The following is a 23,726-nucleotide window of genomic DNA, read 5'->3' as shown; positions in this document are numbered from 1 at the left end:
ATTTGTCTTGTCTTCCATAACTAATATTACTAGTGTGAAAGACTGACCTATATTTGCTGAAAATATTACCTTGATGTATGCTTTTGAGTATTTTCTTTGCAAAGTATCTAACTTTGTAGGGGATGTAAGAACAAAAAATTGCCCCTCTTTGCACAGTCTCTAAAAGAAATCTAGAGTCCTTAAGAAAAATATTGTAATACAGTTTTCTAATGGTCTCAATAGACTTACACTGTGAATATTTTAATTTTTAAAATTTTCATGCAGTAAGGTTGGAAATTGTTAAAGACTTCAACAGTGACCCAACTCTATTCCTCTTGAAGTCGGTGGGAAACAGCAATTGATTTCAGCAGGAGCACAGTGAGGCCAACAGTAGGTAATTATGAAAATCATATCCTAGTGGGAGAAGACCTAGGTTAAATATTGAAAAGCGCCTAAGAGACTTAGGACTGCAAGTCCCATTGATTTTCATTAAGGGTGAATCTCTTATCTGTAATTCTGCATGCTTCTAGCACCAAGTGTGAAACTGCATTTTGTTTCTTAGGATTAGGTTGCCTTTCAGATTAGTCTATGAAACTCTTCTGAGAACTAGATTCTTCCCTGTTCAGTGTTCAGGTTCAGTGTGTGACCCATCTATAAAGATAGGTCTTGGTTGCATATGTCCCAGTGATTTAGAGATTCTTATACTATACTAATCTATACTGATTCTTATCCACACTCAGTTCAGTGGCACTTAACATGCAAGCAGGTGCTGTCCAATATGAGTAAGGGTGTCAGGCTAATTAGCATTGCTACTTTTCACAGTGCAGCAATTTGGAAGCAGAAGGATAAGTGGCATGTAAAAGGTGATAAAAACAAATTTGTGCATCAGCTGGAACTACAGCCTCAAATCTTCTACTCTTCTAGGCTGAAATCTGCAATTTCTTTTCATTCAAAATTCCCAGTGAAGTCACCAGGCTTATTTCAGCTCTTGAACAACTCTGCTGACTTTGTCATTAGATGCCCATATCCAAACAACAATCTGAACTACTAGTAGTGATTGGTATGAAGCTCCTGTACATGGCCTGAGTGGTTTAAGGTGGGCTAGAATAAGGATCCATAACATTCAGATCTATATTCAAATCTTTTTAGAAAGGAAGGACAATGCGAAGGACCAGACGTGAATAAGAATCAGCACCATTCTGATCTCAGTATGGCAAGTTTAGGGATTTTGTTCACATAGCTCCTAGTGTAAATTTTATCTTCTGTTTCAGATTTGCAGCATCTGACTTAAAGTTCCTGTAGTTTTCTCTGTGACCTTATCTTCAGGATCTTTATGTTAAATCTGCAGAACCACTGCTCCTAAGTTTCTCTAAATATTATGGATTTTGGTTCTGTTCTGACTTCAGCCATTCCCTTACCCATGTTTGGTTCCACTTTTGCATCATCAGCAAATTTCATTCCTCTACTTCATGATCTGTCTTCCAGTTATTAACATACTGTCGTGGTTTAACCCCAGCCGGCAGCTAAGCCCCACACAGCCGCTCGCTCACTCCCCCCAGTGGGATGGGGGAGAGAATCAGAAGGGTAAAAGTAAGAAAACTCGTGGGTTGAGATAAAGGCAGTTTAAGAGGTAAAGCAAAAGCCACGCACACACAAGCAAAGCAGAACCAGGAATTCATTCAGCACTTCCCAGGGGCAGGCAGGTGTTCAGCCATCTCCAGGACAGCAGGGCTCCGTCACGTGTAATGGTGACTTGGGAAGACAAACGCCATCACTCTGAACATCCCTTCCTTCCTTCCTTTTTCTTCCCCCAGCTTTATATGCTGAGCATGGTGTCGTATGGTCTGGAATATCCCTTGGGTCAGTTGGGGTCAGCTGTCCCGGCTGTGTCCCCTCCCAACTCCTTGTGCCCCCCCAGCCTGCTCGCTGGTGGGGTGGGGTGAGAGGCAGAAAAGCCCTTGGCTCTGGGTAAGCACTGCTCAGCAATAACTAAACATCCCTGAATTACCAACACTGTTTCCAGCACAAATCCAAAACGTAGCCCCATATTAGCTACTCTGAAGGAAATTAACTCTATCCCAGCCAAAACCAGCACATGTATAAGTTATGCATGTGTTTGGGGGGGTCTTGCTCACCCCTGTGGCATCCATCTGTCAGCTCTGTGAATCTCAAATTGCTTCTATGCCAGATGCTTTTTTCATATCAAACTAAGAGAATCTGGAGCGTAAGTTGTCTGAAATTTTTCCTTTTGAAAGGCTCAGTTCCTCCTTAAATAAGATGTGTGTTTGCGTAATACTTTTTTGCCTCAGGCAGAGATCCTGTGGACATTAGTTCAGTTGCATAATATTCTTGTAAAGTAAATAAAATATTATCTTCACATATAGAAAAACTGAGGAGAAGCAGCTCAGACTTTCTAGGATAATGTAGAAATTTGTGTACATATAGGATTTGAACTATGCTGCTTGTATTTTCATTCAGATCACATTGCTTCCTTAATTATACCACCAGCTAATCATAGATATCCAGTATATCAGCCCAGCAGGACTAAATTAAAGAGAGAACAGTAAATTACTGTAGCTTTCCAGAAGTATGGACTTTTAATATATTAGGTTCATGGAAGGCTTTTGAGATGCATTTGTCTTCACTAAGGTTGTATTTTTTGGAGCTGTATAATGTTACCTTATGGTAATAAGAATCATAATTAACACCTTTTTGTTGATTAAATCACACAAATATACTTCATGCAGGCAGCTATGGCACTTTTTCTAGGGATGCCAAGTAAAACATCCCTTGATGCTGCTTAGGAAGACCTCACAGGTAGCATAAGGTGTTGCTTAGGGACTAGGTACCGGCTGTTATGAGTTGAGTCATAATTTTTTTTCCTGGGTAGAGTGATGTAAATTGGGATAACTGTTTGAAGGAAGTGAAATTGCAGTGGCATTAAACCGCTCTGAAAAAAGAGTCAGATTTATTTCACGTCTGAAGTTTGGTTGTGAGATTTCCTGAGTGAATTCCTAGCTCCTTGCAGCCAATGGCAAAACTTCCTCTGCCTTCAAATGCAGCATCATTTCACCTTGTATCTATTTATCTGAGAACATTCAGAATGTTTTCAGTCATCATCATCACTAAGACAGTCTTGTACTGCCAGTGGGATCAATTTACTGACCGTCTTCAGAGAATTTTATTTTGTCAATCTGTGATATTATTTAATGTCATAAACCAATCCTCGTTATAGATTCTCCTCTGTTCTCTATCTAAAAAAATACTACTATCTGCTATTTCTTTCAGCACACTTAAACCTCTATATCCTGTTAAGTCTTTGATCACTTGGATAGCAGAATACCTTTTTGACAGCGTTCTTCCTTCAAGGCCATGTTCTTTTGCTGTGTATGCTATCACATATGTTCAGGAAAACTTCTGTTGCCTGTTGAGTAGAAAGGAGATATTATTTTATATTTTCTTTAAACTTTAAATGTACCTCCATTTACTTGATATGCTATTCAACATTTAGGATTTATTGTTCAGCTTTCTGCTTGTTTTTATATATAATAGAAAGTATGTATTTTCCCTGATAAACCAAGGGTCCTCAGACGGAGAATGGATGCGGATTTTAAGAGTGAAGGACCTACCGCTTATTCAGGCAGCTTAACAAGCTTATTTTTAACATGACCAGAAACTTAATATCAAATGCTGAGAGAAGGGAGCAATGCGTAGGACAGAAATTAGGTAGTAAAGCCTCAAGAGAAATACAGAGAGAGGCAGCAAAATGCAGAAATGCAGACCGTGGAGACTCCTAGCAAATTCTTCACTGTGTGTACCAATGCAATCCTTAGTTGGTAGAGAATGTTACTCTGCTGCTCTTTATTTTTTATTTCTTTACTTCTGGATTAGCTTTCTTTATACTAAAGTATTGTCAATATTCTTCTTAACTGTGTAACTTGCAAGTATAGAAAAGTCCTTATTAAAGTGGAGATCGAAACCATATCTAAAGAATTCCCAACCTGATAGCCAGTCATACAAAGTTCACTGCATAATATATAAAGTTTAAAGCATCATGACACATATGGAGGAAAACTAGCTTTGTTTTGCCTTTATTGAATCACCACTGCAATCTTATTTGAGTCTTAAGGTGACCACATCAGCTCTGTGATGCCATGATAAATGAGAGAAAATTGCAGTTTTGATGGACAATGCAATTTTTTAAAAATAATTTTTCCTAGAAAGCAAGTCTTTAATACATACTACCTTCAGCCAACAATGAGAACTGTACAGGAATCATATTCCAACTACAGAAGTTTGTAGGATTGATGTAAAAAACTTACAGAAATGACTTTATTCCATGATACTTTAGGAATCTCTACCTATTCCCACTGCAGCAGGTTTTTCTTTTCTATGGCTGTACCATTTGTACAAACAATTTGTAAATGGAAAAATAGCAAAATTCATCAAATAAATTATTCACAAAGGAATTACTCAGTTCAAGTATTTCCTTTAAACAAAACTAAAAGTTGTCAACTCATATGTCTTGTTATAAGAATTGAAACTGTTTTATTTAAGAGCTCTTCATGACAAAATAGGCGTAAGGAAAACAATGTGTATGACAACTGCAGAGTACAGTGTTTGCCAGCTAGTTTAGGGTATCAACTTTTAGAAAAGCAGAGCAATACACAAAAGTACACCATTACAGAATTCAAATTCTAATGTCCTTTTCGTGCCTCTTGAGAATATAGTCACATAAAATCTTCAGAAGTGACTAAATAAATTAGAAATGTATGTTTCTTTAAGAGGTGAGCACCATAAATAGATTTGGTGCATTTGAAAATGATGCTCTCGTAGGCTAGGTAACAATCCTGTGATGGAAAGAAATAACCAGCATGTCTTTCTGGTAAAGGCTTTCTCTATCTATATTTCCATAATCTGTAGAAAAAGAATAATATTGTTCACTTAAGGCTTCATCCAAACTCCTTTAAAGTCAGTGGGATTTTTTACATGGGCTTCAACAGAGTTCAGATCAAATAATTATTTTACTTAAAAACTCTTTACAAAATGTATTTGCCTTTCAAAATTATCTTCTTTTAAAAAATCTTTTGAATCACTGACTGTAAATTTTATTTTTACTGTATTCCCAAACTCATTTGTCTTGATGACTGCTTGTCTGAGGCTACTTTAGAACTTGGAAGCAAAGTCAAATATTCTTTCTTTCCCTATAAAAATCTAATAGATGATTACTGGTAAAAGATTTATTTAATTAATCCTTTAATTAATTTGTATCTTTCCTTATAATTGGCCTATCTTGCTTCTTAACTTATTTAGAGCTTTTAGGACATGGTCATGAGCCATACTTCAACTTGTCCAAAAAGAACTATTGTCTGAAAATTAAAATATGAGGGGAAAAGCACATCAGAGGCACATTGCAAATTGCTTATAGATACGTTCACACTTTCTGTCACAGAGGCAGAGAAAACTAGACTTTCTCCTGCATGGACTTTTTGACCTATTTTTGGCTAACAGTAAGTCCTTAGCTGTTATTGGCTCATGGAAGGGAAAATACTGAAGTAATTTACTAGCTTGTCATTTTGCCTGAGGGTTACTTCAGTATAGTCACTCAATAACCTGTTTTGTTTGTTACTTCTAGCATATTCTGAAGCATTTTCCCCTTTTCCACCATTACTTGCACATCAAATTTTTATGTGCAATGGAATATTGAAGCAAGCTACAGTCTGTGAAGACATCCTTTGCAGTATATTGTGAATAATTTACTGGTATGGGTCATGAATGCTTATACAAACATTTAAAGACGTGAATATATTGTAAAAGTAGGGGAAATGTGTGTGCCTTAATGCTGAAGATATAGGTTGACTTAGTGTTTCACTAAATTTATTGGCTTAGCAATCATGCATATGTTAAATGAAGAAAAAAAAAAGTCCTAAATCAGAATTTTAATACCACTCCATAAACAAGAACGTCTTATATTTGTCTGGTAGTGTGTCATGTAAAACTGCGTTCTGGGCCTTTGCTGACATTCCTATTTTTTTTTCTAAGCAAGTCAGTTTAGTAAATGATTCCTTAGTAAACAGTATTGTCACTTTTTCCTGTGCATTAAGAATTTTAAAAGAAGAATTCTAGTATTTTTGGTGTAAGGCAATAAGTTGGGAGGGATGAAATTTCTTCACCCACTCCTGTAATGTCAAAGTGCCCATCTAAACAACTTTGAGTGAGACTGAGTGGATGATACGTAGAGCTAACCAGAGTGTACATCTATTTGCTTTATCTGTCCCTACCAGGTTTCGGTGTAAAATTTCAATATCCAACATTTCTCCACAAAGTGGAAGCACAGTACAGGTGAAGTTCCCTATGGTGCTCCACGGTGTTTTTATTCAAAGAGTTTTAAGGTAAAAACTTTTTTTAGAAAATAAACTTAATGAAAATTTTAAAAACAAACATCTAGAAAATTTAAGCAGTATTTTAATAAAAATGATACATTAAGAGGTAAATAGTCCTTTTATTATAAGGACCTTGTAAGATGAAGATATAATAAAGTGAGAGTATTTTTATGATTGTTTAGTTCTTCAAAAGTGTAGTACATTTGATTATGGATTTATGACTCCTTGACTATGGAATTTTGATTAGTCCATTACCCTGAAAATAATGAGCTTAGCTATTATAACATGATGCACAATCCTCAAAATGATAAAGCTCAATTCCAATTCTTTCTTGAAAGCATCACACCTGCTACAGTGACACAGACTTGCTTTTTCTCCTTTGCTTTCACACTAATGGGTGGGCTTCTCATGTTGAAACTTGTTTGCTAAGAGTACATAGTGAGATAAAGACTTTCAGTGGAGGGGAAACATTAATCCTGCTGAGTTCCAGCATGTCAGATGCTGAGGGTAAACCAAGAGCAAGATTATGAGTAGCAACCAGTAGAAACAGCCAATGGCATGTGTACATAATTTTGTACTTTTATTTTGGTGGCTGATTTAAGCTTCACTACTCCGGTTATTTATAGTCTTTTTTTCTTTTCTGGTTTGTGCATTCTTATTGGCAAATAGTCAACAGATGTATTTCTACAGCCTGTTACTATCTGCGTTCACATATGCCTTTATTAAATAGCCGGTCACCTTAAAGGGCCAACTCAAACGGAATTCCAAGGAATCTGTATCTGCTTTTATGGAAAAAAGGTCCTATCAAGTTTGGAGTTTTAAGGTGTCATACTCAGTCGTTTTGCTGTGCAGACTTTTTAATCTTTTATTTATTTAATCTTTGCTGTAGTGTAGCTCAGTCTTCCTGATAACCTTATCTTCCATCACAATGGGCCTATGGGAACGTATCACCGAGATAAAAACTAGCTGCTTCGGTAAGTTTAGACAACTCTTCTCGGATATATTTCTATTGAGATGCAATTGACAGAGGAAGAGTAATATATGTATAGAAAAAAATGATGGGATATGTTTTTTCTTCTGCAGTTGGACCCCTCACTTTCTTGATTTTGTATAAATATGTTAGCTTATAATTAAGCTGGCACACAGATCTGAAATAAATCATTTGTAGGTAGAATGACTAGTTTAATGCTTATTCTGTAGAGATCAACAAGTAATTGTTTTGGGCTATACTTCAGGTGTCAAAACACCCCCAAGCCCCACCTTTTTCTTCTACTTATTGGATAATTCCCATCTACAGTAGTTGTAGTTTTAGATTACTGCCCAGCTGTAGCGGTCGTGGTCATGGTCATGGAGGTCTAGGTTTCTGGGAATTTCATTATTACAAATTTCTACAAAACTAATATTAGTAAAAATGAATATATATACACACACTACAAGTCACTACAAAATTACTGCTAGGAATGCAAGTGTATATATGCATATTACAAGAGTAAAGCAAATGTATGTATATTGTAAGTTATTACAGAACTCCAGCTAGTGAAGCACGTACATACTTATGAACGGTTGCCTTAGCATGTGCCTATAAATATATTATGTGAGGTGTTAGTTGTATGACACTCACTAAACCACTCCCAGGAGTGGGACTAATTGACAATGGGAAAAGTCTTACTTCAAAGAGCTGGATTTAGCCAGGGTCGGGTGTGCGCGGAGAACTCCTGCAGAGAGGTTCTGGCAGAGCAGCTCATTTTTGATAGGTAGTGAGTTACTATTTATGCCTTTTTGGTAAAGATATATAAGTGGGCGTTAGGACATCAGTTCCTGGAGTAGTTCTTGCTGGCTCTTATTTTGATGGAAAGTCAGTTTGTTATCACAGTTTCTTTGTCCTGCACCCAACAATGTTTTGTTGCCCTGCCAACTACTCCCCATCAAGGGACGGAGCTTATCAGGGATGTCTCAGGCCTCCAGCTAAGGAGATATCCTTCTTTGTCAGTATGTTCACCAGGTTGCCTTTATGGTGGCTCCATTACTAGCCAAATTCAATGAAAACAGTAGACATTCATAACATAACATCCTGTGATCAGTTGATTTTCATAGGAGCTTTGCTTGAGAAGGTCATAGAGTTTATTAAAAATTAGGTTGACTAATTCAATTAACTTGTCAAGATTTTAATATTTTTTTATCCTGCAGTTTTAGGCATTGATTGATTATATTGTTTAGAGGCTTGAAATTGTCAGTCCTGACTTAAATTTTGTTGTGAAGCCCCTGGCCCAGCAAGATGTAAGATGGGGACAGAATGTGGCCTGGTCCTATAGCTGCTGTAGTATCAAATACTCCAGACATTTCAGTCGTGGAATTATGTTTGAATTAGGGCCGTGATGCTTCTATGGTAGTTGATAGTACTTAGGAAGTTTAAGATGAGGCCTTTTTTAAGTAGATTAAAATTGTTAGTTATGGAAATTAGTTTATTAACAGGGAAAATATTTGGTCAAATATGTGATAGAACTTGGAGGAGAAGACAAATATATGATAGTTTGGTGCTCCTGTACAGAAAGAAGTCACCCTAAGTGTAAGAAGATGTTACTGATTTGACAGAAACATGACAGCACTTCAGGGGCCTGGCCCAAGCCCCTGCCCTGGATCAATGCCACTGGGAACAGAGCTTAAAATAAATGGAGAATTGACTGCCTGAGTGCAGAGTGGCCACTAAAGCAGAGGTGAGGTAAAGAGTTAATAGCAGGTCCTGAAGTGTGTTAGCAGGCACAATAACTGTAAGTAAACACCAATGAGCCACTCCATCTATTGCTCATGCAACTGATTTGTTTTTCTGGAGGCATAGTGGAAGATGCTTGCAGCCTGTGTAAAGCTGTGTCTCTTGTCAGGATGAGGCATGGAGCGTGCTTTGCTCTACTATCTTTAGTGATAGAACAGTGTTTTAAAATCACTGGCAGGCTTTTTAAATGCAAAATGTGAGCTAGATAAAGCTTCAAAAGGGGATGATATCTGTTAAGTATGTAATAAAAAGGGGATAGAATAATAGGAAGTAATGAGTCCTGGCAGGCATCCTTCTCTGTTTGCAGGAGCCGAATCAAGGCTGGCACTGATGGAGTCATTGCATGACAAAATGGACCTGTGGGGATTTCATGTATGAGGAAGTATTTCCCAATCAAATGTAGTCTTCACTCTGAAATAGGCAAAACGATGAAGCATAAGATCCTTTGTTTGTGGTACTCTGTAGCTTTGCAATTCCTCAGTAGCTCTTCTGCCTTCAGTTCAACTAAGCAATTAAACCTAGTTTTGACACAGCAAAGTCCTTGAGAATCAGAGCCTCTGTATGCAATTTCTGGCTACAAATTAGTGGTATTTAATGAATTCTTTTTGAGACTTCGGGGGTTTTTTGCTTATCAGCTTTGGATCCTTCTCTTCTGAAAGGACTTCCTTTGGTTTTTGCAGTTGGATGTATCTGTACCTCCAGGAATACTAGAGAATTTTAAAGTGTAGCTGAAAGAAAAGTATGAAGTTTGCATCTGCTCTTTTTTAAAAGGAAGGAAGGGATTGTCAAAAAAGATACTTACATTCTGTTTTGACAAAATCCTAAATAGTTTTATGAGTACAGATACGTTTATGCAACAAAGTGATTAATTAAAAAGAAAAATTTCTTCAGAAAAAATAGCTTTGGAAATTATTTTTATCCCACTTCTGGTTACTTTTGCTTCAGTGTCAGAAAAAGAGAGGGTATTTCATTGTCTCCCTTACTTGCCAGGCGGGGTTTTTAATGTTTTTTCTTTATGCTTTCTACCCTGCTGTTTTCCCCCACCTTAGGCTTTTGGAATGTAGTACTTTTTCCATCAGAAGAATTGGGTTTTGATAACAAAAGCTAGCATTCATATAGCTCTGCTGTACCATTTGTGTCATATAGTGCAACTCTTAGCTTTTCATTTTACCTGTTTAACTTGTACAGAGCTAGGAATAACTGCCTTTGAAACTTTGTAAATATCAGAAATTAATTTGACTGAAGTATCATTATCCTTTATAGGGAATTCATATTTTCATAGTTAGTCTGTTCCTTGTGCTTTGGGGAGAAAGCATTGAACCCCACTGAAGATGTTTGCTAGGTAGAAAGTTTGAATTTCTGCGCTTCAAAATCCAGCTTTATCATATACATTAATGCCCGAATGTATCCGCTAGAAACAGAGGTAGGTATCTGCCACCCTAACCTCACTTGTTATCCTAACAAACAAAACTGAGTAGGATTCATTGAAAGTAGTATAGAAAAATGTTCTTTGTTTCATTCTGGGCGCATACTGGTATCATACATTATGAAAGGACTCTAATGATGAAAAAGTTGATAGTATTCTAAGTTTGTTTCTGAAGCTGTCCATTCAAACATATTGCTAGAATGCAAGTACATAAAATTGAATAGATAAATTGTTCTTTCACCTGAGATTCATTGTTTTCCTTTTTCTTTTTTTCTTTTTTTGACTTGCTCTAATGCATCATCCCTAATTAAAAGGGCATAAATCTGTTCTTTTTGAAGTTGTACACAAAAAATGTATAGAAACATCATTAGTGAAATGTTCAATTTTTATGGACTTCTCTGTGGGATGCATTGCCTCAGCTGATCACAAAAGCATTCACAGATGCAAGATGTAACCATTATATTTAAACCCCCTGCTAATGGATCTTAAATTTTTCTATAGCACCCATCACTTTTACATGTAAGTCCTGAATCCAGGCTTCCTAAGAACACCGTATTGAGTTTGACAGCTAAGTTCCTGACGGGAGACATTTAATGGCTTTTGTACTATACCTACTTTACTACATAAAAATGTTTAATTATGTAGAAATATTGCTTTTGGTTGTTCTGATCTTAATGATGCACATCTGTGGAGGCAGGTGATACCTGGGAAAATAAAGCTGGCACACAAAGGGGCCAACTTACTGTAGCAAGAAAAGAGCCTCTTGTGTCTGATTCTACAGAGTAGGTTAAGCACTTGCTGTTTCTGCTGTGAGGAACTTTCAGCTTATCTGAAAGCCCAGGGTTAGAAGAAATATTATTTACAAAGCTTTTATTCTGTTAATAGAAATATCACTGAGCTTTAGACCAGTTTGTCTTATGCATATAGGTGACATTAAAATAAAAACTGAGCAAAATGTATCATCTGTAGAGGTAATAGAAAGCCTGATTGAAGTGTATGAGGGATATTTCAAATATAATACAATGGAAAAGAAAGCATGTGGGTGTAGAGTGGTCTTTTTAGTTTTAGGCAACTTTGGCACGGACTTTTCTTTTAGTTTTTTTTTTAATGGGATCTATGTAGTTCTTTCTGAGGTTTTTGGTTTGTGTTTGGTTTTTTGTTTTTGTTTTTTTGTTGTTTTTTTTTTTCCCTTTATGGGTGACTCAGACACACTGAAGTGCTCAATTCTGATAACTGCATTGTTAGCAAATGCAGCTATCTCAAGAAATCGTTTGTGGTCACATATTTTATCATTCATGGTTTTTAGAAGCTTTGGGTATTTTTCCAAACCACAGAGGTTTCGTGGTACCAAACTATAGCAATATTGATGCTAGCAATACTCCCTTGTCTTTTCACAGTTAGTCCAGCTTAGAGGTGGACTCTTAGTGTCTTGAAAGTTTTGTGAGAATCTTCACTTTCTTTAAATTCAGAATGTATCTTTAGCCCATTAGAGGTAACAGACTGAGAAATTCTGAAGGCAAGAGCTCTACTTCCTATTGAGAGATACATAAATATATATGTCTGTGTTTATAGGCAGTGCATCCTAAAAGCTGCTTTACATTTCTGTGGGTTTTTTTCTTTGCATTATGTGGCAGCTAACTGAATATCTGTTACTGGGCGGGGGGTGGTGGTGGTGGTGTGTGGAGAGTTAGCAATCTGCAGTCAACATTCATTCAGGATTATTTGCAGGAATTACTGTTCTCCAATTTTATTTCCTCCTATTTTCAAGATGCTTATACCTATGTGATCTATGTGTATTAAAGAACTCGAGAGGTAAAGATAGTTGAAACAAAAAATTCTTCAGTTGGTTGATCTCTAAGTTTTCTGTTTGCTGTATTGTTGTTTTTTTATTTCATCAGCCACCTGACAATTCATGTTCCTGTTGACTTTTCAGGGCCTGTCATTGCTAAGGGTCAACTAAATAATCCATGAAGATCAGTCAGCAGACAGCTGCTGTTGTTTTTTAATTGTTCATATATGTATGCTTTGCAATATTAGTTTACAGGTTTTGTTTGTTCTTTTGAAAACAACATACTTCTGCATGGAAATGTAGTCTGAAAGAGAAGTGCTTGCTCTAATGGAAGTTTTTCTAAACCACCTTTTACTTTTGCAGTTGTGCACACCAGTGCTAAGCAATATAAATCCCTGCTGCTTGTGTGAGCAAGTGGAGAATTTTCATTTTCTCAAAATTGCACAAAGAAAATGGCTGAACTAGCTGCAAAGCAAATGGAAGTCAATGTTTCAACCTTTGCTCTGATCTAAAGAGATTTTCTTAATTGCTTGTATGTTTTTATCTGATTTTGAGACTTTGAAGGAAGTGATCTTCTAAAAGATACAAAAATATTCTGGCATAATCATTCATGTTTTGGTTGCTTTTTAAAATAAAGTATGCAGCTTTTCACGTTGCAAATGAACATTGCTTTAAATAGCTTAAAAGGAAGCTTTTGCCACCTAAGAAGCTGCTACAGCTTTGTGTGTTGTCTTGAATGAGAAAAGGGGCGTGTTGCTTTTATAATATTAGGCCTTCTACTAGCAGGGGAAAAAATCCTGTAAGAAATATGTAATGTTATAAAGAAGATTCTCTAGGTTTTGTGAAATCACCTATTTTTTTCTTCCAAACGTAAGCAGTACTTTACCAAATAATTCCGTCAAGGGTTATCCACGTTTATCACCTAGCTCTTCATACGGTTATCGAGTGGAACTGAAGTTCTAGGTACTTTCTATGAGCCTTGAACATGATTTGTGCTTGCAGATACCACCCTCAAAGAAGCCCAGATTGTCACTAGCTCTGATAAGGACTAATTTGGAGTGCATGGGGTTCCTGGGATATCTACATATCCCTATATGCTGCTACCCCTTGCAAGAACTGTTTGTCATGTCAGTGTTCCCGATCAGCAGCACAAACCCAGCTTCAGTTTTCCCAGAATGGCTGCACAAACATCTGAGATCTCCAATGTCTTGAGTATTATGACAGTTGTGTGAAACTGTCCAGGTCCAGATTCCAGCTGGCAAATGGCATAGCCTGGGTTTTGTTGACACCTTAAAGATTCTCGATGAAGCTGTCAGAAGTGAATGAGCTGGTTTCTCCTCCCTTCCTCTCTAAAAATTTCTGATGAACTGATGCAAACTGACCCTGAAGTGACCTGAAACGTATTTCCAAGGAGTCCTCCAAGTGTGGTCAGTGAATACAATCCTGCCTTTCAATTTCCTTATGAATACTATGGGATAAAAGGAAGAGAGGTTTTTTCCGTTCCCTTTTCTTTCCATAACAGCAATTCTTTGCCTTTAGGAAGTGAAGCTCAAACTTATTTTATGCGTTGCTTTCATCATCTGTGTAGCACCAGTCATTTTAAATATGCTAGATTTACATCTCATGTAAATGCATAAAAATAGGAGACTAAATCCAAAGCTAGAGTTAGAAATTCTATTTCCTACAAATCAAACTATATAGTTTTTTCAAAAGGGTTAGACACAAAGTGATAGTGACATTCTTATCTTAGTAATTTAACAAGTTATCTTTTCCCCACCCTCTCTGTGGCAGTAACCACCTCATTGACTCTCAGGGTGTGATTATGCTCAGAGGCAGAGCACTGGGACTGGCACTGTGGGCACCCGACTTCTCCTCCAGAGAGAGGAATGTCACTAGAAATGATTCAAAGCTTATGGATGGCTACAAATCAGGAGAGAAAGGGGAATGAACCATTTAAATTTTCTTTGCTTAAGGCCTGATCTAAGCCCCAACTGTGTATGTGGGGGGAAAGACTCCGCTTAAGAATCTGCTCACAATAAGCATCTGCTCCCTTTGGTGCCAAGTATGAATTGTTGTTTTCAGCGGCCTTTGGATCAGGCCCTAAATCCCACAGCAAAGGAGTTGCAATTTGACTGTTCATATCAAAAGGATAATTCCACCTCATTAACATTCTTTTATTCAGCTGGAATCACTGATACGTAGCAGCTGCTTTGCACCACTCCACAGGCACAAAGCAGCTATAAAGCAGGTGAAGTTGGGTTTATGGCGGCAGCAAGTTGGCAGCATAATACAGAGCATACAGGTAGATGTGACCTGGTGTTAATTGTGATACAGCAGTAATCAGAGGTGCTTATTGCTTATTCATCTCATGGACACAGCTGATAGTTTTGAGGAAGTGTGCAAAGAGGGTGAAAAGGTGGTTTAAACGTTGTATAGTGCATGTTGTATTTGAAAAAACTATGGCAAGATTATAGCTTGAATTGGTGCAAGCAGTAGTTTTAGAAACAAAAAGCAATCATGATGGAAATTCAAATTTGGATCGAATACCAATATCCCAACTCCCAGTTCTAACTGATAGCCAGTTCTTCAAACAGTTGCTTTTCTGCCCAAGGATTTCATGTGTCAGACACATTTTCTGTGTCCAGCCTGAGACATATTTTTGGTTTAGCCTTAAATTGAGAAAGACAGCATACTTTCTTCCATGAAGTCGCCTCATTTTTCAGAATTGATGCATTAATTCCTGGCAAGCTTCCTGTTGGGTTGTGCCACTCTGGGACATGTTTATTCTTTCTACTGAGAGCTAAAACAAGACTGCATAAAACTGCTTCGAAACTTTATGCAGCCAACCTTACTTACAATCCAGGAGTGGGGATATATCTGCAAGCAGTACAGATGTCTCACCTAGCATGTGGATGTGTAGAAAAAAATTTCAGAGCTATAAAATTGTCTTTGCTTGCTATTTATACTCTTCTTTTGGCTATCCCATTTTCTATTCTGTGATCAAGATTTCATGGGTGAAATTACAGGCTTCTCTCTAGATCAAACACATTTATGTTGTCCATAAAATGACAGAGAATGTTGTTCTGCTGGCTTAAGTCTTGAATGCACAGAAAACGGTTCTAATTCTGAAGATGCTGGAGCCCTGGTGTGGAACTTATTTCTCTAGAAATCAAAATAAAAGCTTATTGGAAGGAACAGCTTGTTCTTGCTGAGAGAGAAATTGGCTCTTGGTTTTGGCCTAATATATTGGCAGAGGAGAGAAAGGCAGGATAACAGCATGAAGTAGGAGAAGTGTGTTATACATATATGATGTTTGCATCATGAGATAGCAGACAACTAGGCTTTGGAAGATTTCCTTCTCACTTTTAAAACTTGTGTCTGTTTTGGCCCACTCTAAAGTTAGTAAGTACATTGACTAATATGGTGGGTATGTACAAAGAGAGATGAGAGAGCTTAATTTTCTGGTGTCTGTGGTTAAGAGTTAAAAGCATATTTTGCAGCCCCCTGAGAAGTCACTTCGTAATGTAATATTGAAGGTACATAAGATCAGCAGGTATTCATGTAACTTATTTTGGTAAAGAAATAGAACAGAGAATGCAAATTGTCCATAGAGCACATCCTACTGGGTTTAAAATGGAGAATTCACAGAGACAGAAAACATGGGCTGGGTAGAATCCCAATGGATGATAACATGGGAACTGTTTGGGGACTGAGGTAATGAAGTCATTCATATTCACCTACTGCTCCACAAATGATGCTAACACCATGCAGCTTTTACAGTGTTAGTAATATTTGTAATAACTTGTCTCATCCAGAACAACTTTTTATTAGCAACAAGCCTAATTCTGCTCACCTGTCTCAAACAATGGTCCCATTGATTTATTGTGGAATACGGAATTATATCTTCTATGCCATGTTTAAGAATTGCTGCCTTTTGAGGTAACTCTGCCTCTAACCCAGCAAGGTCCATGTTTGGGGTCAAAATGCAAAATAAAATGCAGAATAAGAGGGACTGAACACCTAAACAGGAAATACAAATTGCTGAAGGAGTCTATCCTTCTCTGTAAAGAATTCTTCCTACAGGTCTTCCAGAGATTTCCTCATTGTAAAAATGGATTTCTAGGCAAAGGCAAGGAAGACTCCAGTCGTACGGAACAGAGGTTTCTTTGTGATTCAGGTTCTGATTCAAATGCCCCTTGAAACAAAAGATGATGTCCCCTGGTGAAATCTGGCAGGTTAGGCAGGAGAAGGAGAATTTTTCAGGCATTTGATACTACAAGAATAATTCATGTCACTTAGAATAACGTTGTAATGTACCTTAATAATTGCTGAGGGACCTATCTTACACTTCATGTGAAACATTGCATGTTAACAGCACTGAACTGTAGACTTAAATAGATTAATTTTTCACAGAGAAACTTACTTCTGGCTTGGGAATATGAAAAAGAGTTTCTTCCAAATGCAGTGGGTTCAAATGCTTGTATCCTGAGTTTTCTTCCTAGAAATGTCTGTACATCTGGGAAAGGTCGTTTGCGATGTGAAACATGTCTTTAAGTGTCTGAAATTCTGTGCATTGTTTAAAACTTTTGCAACTTGTGACTTCTGTCTAGAAGTTGCACACCTTCTTGGGGATAAGGAAACAAATATCTTCCTTTTGTGCAGAACGTATCCCTTTTATATTAGATGCCATCACACATTGAAAACTTTAGACTTGCTTTAGACTAGCAGTCTTGCAAGGAATAGAAACCATCCAAGAGAGACAGAAAGACTGTTCTGATTTAGGTAAAATACGTTGTGTTAAAAGTAATTCTGTTATAAAGTGCTCACTCTGTTTTATTGCAAGTTTCATTTGATTATTGTTTAAATCTTAGTATGTAGGTTTATATATATTTTCTGCCCCAATTTTCACAGAAACAGATGGTGTATGTCTGACAATCGATTTGTCCTGAAGTGGCAGAGTAAAACACTTTTATTATAGCAAAAATTATTTAGAAAACTCCTGAGCTCACCCTTTTGTGTACAAAATTGACTTTTGGTGCAAAGCAAGTTTTATCGCTGCTTAAACTAGTATTGATCAAACTATCAAAAATTGTGTTATGGTTTCAGCAGTTGTTCTGGAAGTACCTACAAGAATACGGTTTTCTGTCTGAATTCTGAAAGTATCCTGATCCTGTGGAATACCATTTTTTAAACTAATTTTGAACTTGGTTACTCTCTTGACCTTTTATAAGATAAAAGGATAATTTGAAATAGTGTTGTCCTTTTTTAAATTTCCTCCTCTGAAAATAATTAATTTAAATGTTAAAAGCCTTTCTGCATACCTCCAGGCCAGTTTTAAGCTTTAATTCCAAAATTAAAACTCCAGTTATTAAGGAAATCTGTAAGAATAAATTAAGGGTTTGCTCAATTTAGACCTTTTAGTAAAATGCTCTGTGTAAAATCTAGATGTAGACAAACTTCAAGGTATTGCATATTTTGGAAATGTAATATAACAACAGAAAAAAGGGTATAACCATCTCAAATATGTCATAGGTTCAGAAAGCCGAATTATTTTAATTTACCTTCAGGTCACAGAAAAAGCAACAGTGTATTCCATTTCAGGAAATAGTGTTAAAACCAAGTTTTTATTTTTTGCATTCCTCTTACTGACTTTCTGTCTCCATATGTAGCTAAATGCCCCAGGACTTGCATTTCTATTCCCCAAATTAATTCATTTGCTAGGAAAACTGAACTACATTGATACTTGGTTAGGGTTTGGGCCCTAAATACGTTCATTGATTTTTGAAAACTGTACTTTGGCCTCTAGCCTTCATAAGGCAAGAACAGGAACCTCTTCCAGACTGAGCCATGTCGCCAAAAAAAAAAAGCAATTGCGCACAGCTTCTTTGGCATTCTCCATCTTTCATGGTTTGCTAGGCTTTTAAGTCTATCACATGCATAAATATAGTGGTAGAAACCCCTTGGCATTTCAAAACAAAACAAAACAAAAACAAACAACCAAACCAAAACCAACCAACCAACCCCCCCCCACCCGAAAACCAAAACTGGAACAAGTTGTGATCTCAAAAACCTAACAGTTTGCCACTTGGTCCTTATTAGCATCAGGAGTTGGTTAGCAGAATGACCCTGGGGCTGTGGGTGGAAACATTTATACCTAACTCAGATCCAGACATTGAACACGTTATCCATGTCAGTGAATGCCTTTTGCAAGAAGATGCATTGATTTTAGTGGAACTATCATTCTCAGTTTATGATCAATTAGGCTCACAATCTAGCATGAACGAAATAAATGAGGAAAATACATAATGTATAGATCTGTATCCTGTCTGGAAAACCTTGAAGCAGCTTACTTATTTTCTAGTACAATGGACATGATTAAATCATTACATGTGAGAAACTAAAGCTCTCGGTTTTTGGAGTGAGAAGTCTCGCTGCCAAGAAGTATATATGGTTTCAGTAGAGATTTGGAGATCTTTTAGGCTTGAATCTCTGAGGTAAGCTCCAGCAAGGCTGATTTCCAACAGAAAAAGTGGGTCAGGGAAGAAGAGAACTATTAATTGTAGTTAAAATCTCTGGAGAACTATTCTCCAAACCTAGGTATAGCAAGGTAAGAAAAAGCAGCGAAGCTGACAATGTTCTGATTTACACTACTTCAGATTGTAAGGTTGATTTTTATTATATTACTATCATCAGGCAGCTTGAAAAAGCAGTGATTTAAACACACTCAGAGCATTGCCATCAGGATTTGTTCTAAATGACACATGGATATTAGCATTGTTATTTTTAAGCAAAGGGTTCACACAGTGCTACCATTGGTACAATGAAAAGAAAGGTCTACATCTAAGCTGTTGCACCTTTTTCTTTGGTAACCTTTAAAGTACAGTAAAATGTTTCTAATTGAATAATGATTTTCCACACATAAATTTGATAATACTTTGGTATATTCTTCATTAAAGTACCCATTTCTCATGGGATTTATTGCAAGTGTGTAAATAAGTCTGTGTAAACAACAATGTACGTAGATGAGCAAGTTGATATTTGGTGATTTTTTTTCCATGCAGTTTCTTGTCTGTTTTTCTCCAATTGTTGCTACTCTGTCTTACATCCAAGGCAGGTGGGGTGGAAATCAGCAGAAACAAGTTGCCATTAGCCCGTGTCGTAATTGTGGAATTCAAATGAGACTCTAATTCCCCAAAACTGGGGGAGACTGAAATTACAGTGTGGTTTTCTAAAGGAACGTTAATGACGGGGGTGTGTGGGGAAACACCTATTCTGCTTTCGACTGGTGACATGCAAGCACTGGTTGCACTGATACTGCTTCAAAAAAATGGGGATGCTGTCTGATGGACCCTCTCTGTGCTGTGCTTTCTTCAGGAGAAGGCTGAGCCACACTGGTAAACCCTGAGCTCTTCCATCTGTTTTCAAAAAAATGCTTCTTAGGATTGGTAAGATTTTATGATGCAAGAACTGTAGATAATTACTGTATAAATATTGGCATAAATTAACCAGTGCAATTTTAGCACTTGATTAATGGAGTGAGTAAGCTACTGGGAAGTATTAATGTTTGCAGATGTAGACCTTGAAACAGGAAATGAAATATATATTATCCAAATAAAATTAGTGGGAGAATTCACATAAGAGAATTGTGTAAAAGCAGTGGGGAGCTCATGTAGCCTGCATAAGAATTCCCTTTTATCCCTCAAAGCCAATGCAGACACCCAGCTTCTCACATGTAAAGGGATAAGTAGGGAATTATGCCAAATAATGCCAGATGGAGATCTGCCCCAGAATTTTAGTTCAAGGAACAAATAATTGAACTAAAAAAACCATGCTTATGGTTAAGGGGAAATGTCTGTGGTTAATGTACCAGACACAACTTTCATCCTCATGTAAAACTTGATGCAAAAGTGACAAAAGAACCCACGGTACATCACTGTGCATGTCATTATACACAGGGGGTTTGTTCCACTAAATTTATGTCCAGACGACCTGAAAAACAACACTCTCTTGTCCGTCTATGTGTCTTTTCCCAGATAAGTCTGTAAACTCCAGATTTAGTAAGGAAAATATGCAAATGTTTGTTGAGGGGAGCAAATGTGCTGTCTGTTTATTTTCTGTACTAAATTGAATTTGCTGAAGATTTAACAGAGCAAAGCAGCACCTGCTAGTCTAATATTGCATTAATATCAGTCATGCAGAGTGGGGGCCCTACTTAATGACTAGGTTGCTGTTTGCCTGTGATCAGTAATTGAGATGCAATAGTTTTACTCTGTGCTTTGCTACAGGAGCACTGTTTTGTTAATCACTACCTCATTATGTTTGGATTGTTACTCAATAAGCTGTTTGATATAGGGTGTGACTGGCAAGTGGAAGAAGAAGGTTAGCCTGGTAATACATTTGCTCCTGACTTTCGGCTTCTGCCAAATCAACACAAAAAGCAAGTATTAGCCTCTGCTCTGAGGGGAACGCTTTTGCTTCACTTTTATACTGGCCAAGAGGAATACCAGTATGGCATGGTATGCAGCAATGTTGTGGTTTTTTTTTAATATAACTTTATAAAATATTTTTTGAAGTTGGAAGAGAAACACTGAAGATATCTGATGATGTTTCTTTTTTTTTTCCTCTGAAAAGGATAGGGGAGAAAGTTTAAGTCCAAAAACCCTAGTTAGTAGAGTGAGAAAGAGGTTGTCTTTAAGGCATTCCCAGGGGCTGTGGCTTCTGCTCCTATTTTATAGTGCTCTGTTGCAAATTTCATTTAGTATTCCATTTCTGAGAAGAGAGCGCTATATTTTCCTGAGTTAAATCATCCACATTTATAATTTTTGTAGTGCAGGGACTTTTTTTCCTTTTTGATTGGACAGTGCAAATATAGTTATGACCCTGATCTCGATTATAACCTCCAAGTGGTATGGTGGAAGTAACACATAAGGTAAAGACCAAAGTACCTATCAGAAGAGAAGTTCTTTGGTGGAATGGTATTATAAAGACAGAGAAGAAAACTATGCTAAATATTGGAAATCAGATAAAATGAGAAATCCTATAATTTTTGTTTGCTTTTGGTCTCAGATGATTTATGATAAATTACATCTGGATCGCAGTGTTTCTGGAAGTCAGTACCAATGCTACAAAGAGAACAGACATTGTGAGTGTACTGTCTGCAGAGATGATAGAATGAGAATATTGGTAAATGCTGCAGAGGAAGGTAAAAGGAAAAAAGAACAAATAGAATCTTCAGGTTGACAAACAACTCCTTCCCAAGGAGGAGGAAGCTTGGCAGAGTGCTTGAAGTGAGCAGGAGTCTCACATTTCTGAGAAGCAAATTCAAGATGATGCAGTTCTTGTGAAATGGGCAAGACCACCAGAATGTGCAGGTGTTGTCAATGGTTTTTTAGATGGGAAATTATTTTTTCTTCTTTTTCTTAGTCTGCTAATAGTTCTCTGCAGTTGGTCACATTTCATTTTCTTCTGTTTTGAAACTCCATGCAGAAGTTCAATTTTCTGAGAACTAATTCCTTGAAATGAGAACTCACTGCGCTATCCAGTATTTTCTTAACAGGACCCCAAACAGCTTAATCATCTAGTACATAGTGGGTGATCCTCTTGCAATACTTTGATGGACTGAGATGGAAAGATGGCTGGTACTACAGGGCTGCTTAGTCCAATGTGGGATCCTAAATCTGTGTTTGGAAGAATATCTATTTAAGATGAAATGATTGTCCTGTTAGATTTTGTAGGGCTTGTCAGTTGTTTTTCTGATGCTGACTCTGTTAAGTGCTAGGGCATATGACAGTACAAGTATTGTGCCTGATTACAGGCAGGCTGTTGAATGTTATGAGTTTTCAATCAATTCTTTTAAAGATTATACTCTATTGTTAGATAGCAATAAAGTTACCTCCTGTTCCAGTGAATATGGTCATCTAAGTAAGCACAAGGGTGTTCCAGAGTGATGAAATATTGATTTGTCTCATTTTTAAGTACTGTAGTTTTATTGTCTGGTAGTTTTCTTGCTCGTCAAAAGGTTCAAGTGCAATAAGAGCTGTAACATTTCCTCCTACAGTGCATTAAGGATAGAATTTACTACTTTGAACTCATTGTCACTCTTGGCCAACATTAGAAATTATTAAGGATTAAAATTATGTCATCTTGTACAGAAATTAGTCTCATGCAAAATGCTGAAGTCCATGTTTAACCCAACTGGTCAACTCTGTAGCAAAACTAAAGTTTTTTTTCCAGTTTATGAACAGTCTAACTTTTATGTTACACATACACATAAAACACACAGGTTTGAGTAAAATAGTAATTTTTGTTCAGCGTTCCTTGTCATAACAGTTTGTCTTCAGGTCAGCTTGGTCAAATTCTGCTCCATTCCTGAGTATACTGTAACTTTGATTATAAGTATATGGTTAATAGTGTAGGTGGCATATAGTTGTAAGCATTCTTGGTATTCAGTTATCACCAATGCTAGCTTGGTCTGTTGAAACTCCAAAGGGTTATTTTACTGTCAGACCTCATTAATGTCATAAAATCCTCTTTCTTGGGACATCCCTGAAATCAGTGTAATGTAATTAAAATGGATGAGTGGGACTACTTCCCACCTGGAAAAGATGACCATTGCTGAAGTAATCCTATAATGCCTACTTCTATTCATTCAGCTGTATGTGTCTTGATCAAAAAATTACATCAGTGATCAAAATGAAGGCTGAAGGAGTGCCTTTCTGGATACCAGTGAAAAATGGTGTTAAAGGATTTTAAAGATTTGCCTTGAGGTTTATCTGTGTATGTCACTACAGCAGAGAGAGGGCATGGTTTTTATGGTAAAAATCCTTGCAAAATCTTGGAATACTTGGGTTCAATTCCTCTTTCCTTCATTAAATTCTTATAAATAGGCATTTAGAAATAACTGCTACAAAGAACTAAGTTTTTACAAGTATTTAGTGCCTTAATGTAAATACTATTATTTGTCAGAATTTTTGAAAATTCCCATGCACAAAACTTTACTTTCCTTCCATGCAGACTATGGCATTAAATAATCTTGAAAATCCTACTGATTTAATAAGATGTTCAGTTCTTAAAGGCTTTTTAAAGTGTTATCTCAAGTTATAAAATAGTTTTGGAAACCAATAATTAAGCAGTTTGTCAACACAACTCCCAAAGAAACTTTCCCCTTTAGCCTTTATAAACATTTAAGTCTCAGGCGCTTCTGAGCTTCTGTTTAATTAGCCTCAGCTTCAGATCTGTACATTTAAAAGCAAACAATAAACCAACAGTTTCTTCTCATGCCCTGGGGATGGCAGTGTCAGCAATTTTGGATTCCATCCTGCTAAGCTGCAACCGCTGGGGCCTCAAACAGTGTGAAACTGAGAGATTCATTGCACTTGA

The sequence above is a fragment of the Haliaeetus leucocephalus genome, unplaced genomic scaffold (genome assembly GCF_000737465.1).
Source record: "Haliaeetus leucocephalus isolate CR32 unplaced genomic scaffold, Haliaeetus_leucocephalus-4.0 Scaffold646, whole genome shotgun sequence".
Lineage (NCBI taxonomy): Eukaryota > Metazoa > Chordata > Aves > Accipitriformes > Accipitridae > Haliaeetus > Haliaeetus leucocephalus.
Note: the sequence above shows the minus strand (reverse complement) of the source record.